The sequence below is a fragment of the Lacerta agilis genome, chromosome 1 (assembly GCF_009819535.1).
Source record: "Lacerta agilis isolate rLacAgi1 chromosome 1, rLacAgi1.pri, whole genome shotgun sequence".
NCBI lineage: Eukaryota > Metazoa > Chordata > Lepidosauria > Squamata > Lacertidae > Lacerta > Lacerta agilis.
In genome coordinates this window covers 95,591,451-95,591,930 of record NC_046312.1, presented here as the reverse complement: position 1 = coordinate 95,591,930, position 480 = coordinate 95,591,451, and positions in this window count along the sequence as shown.

Genomic DNA, 480 nt, shown 5'->3' with positions numbered 1-480 from the left:
TGATATTAGTAACAGAGCTTTATACAATGACCTTGACTGGAGGTCCCCTTTTGCTTAGATTTTCCCACTTCTACCAGAACAATTAAACAGGCACAAATGCCCAGCCATTTGGCCTGTTCTTCCCATCTCTAAACCTGCATCTTAAGGTTCTTCTCCTCTTCTCCCCCAGCCTATCACTACATACTACCCTTTAAACACCGTTAAACCAAAGAGAAAAACATTAAAGAGCTAAGAGCAGAACTGATTGTGGGCTCTAAAATTTAAAGGTTTGAAATATGTGCTGCAATAACTGTAAAGGCAGCTATAAAGTTCTATTTAAAAATGTTTTTCCTTTTTCTGTACATTTTCTTCATAAAGGATTCATCTTTTCAAGGTCATTACAACACCTTTTCCATCAATCAAGAGGCACACAGGCCTGCAATTTTTCAAGTTTTGATTAATGATCTCAGCACACGATACCCAACAACTGTGCAAGGATAA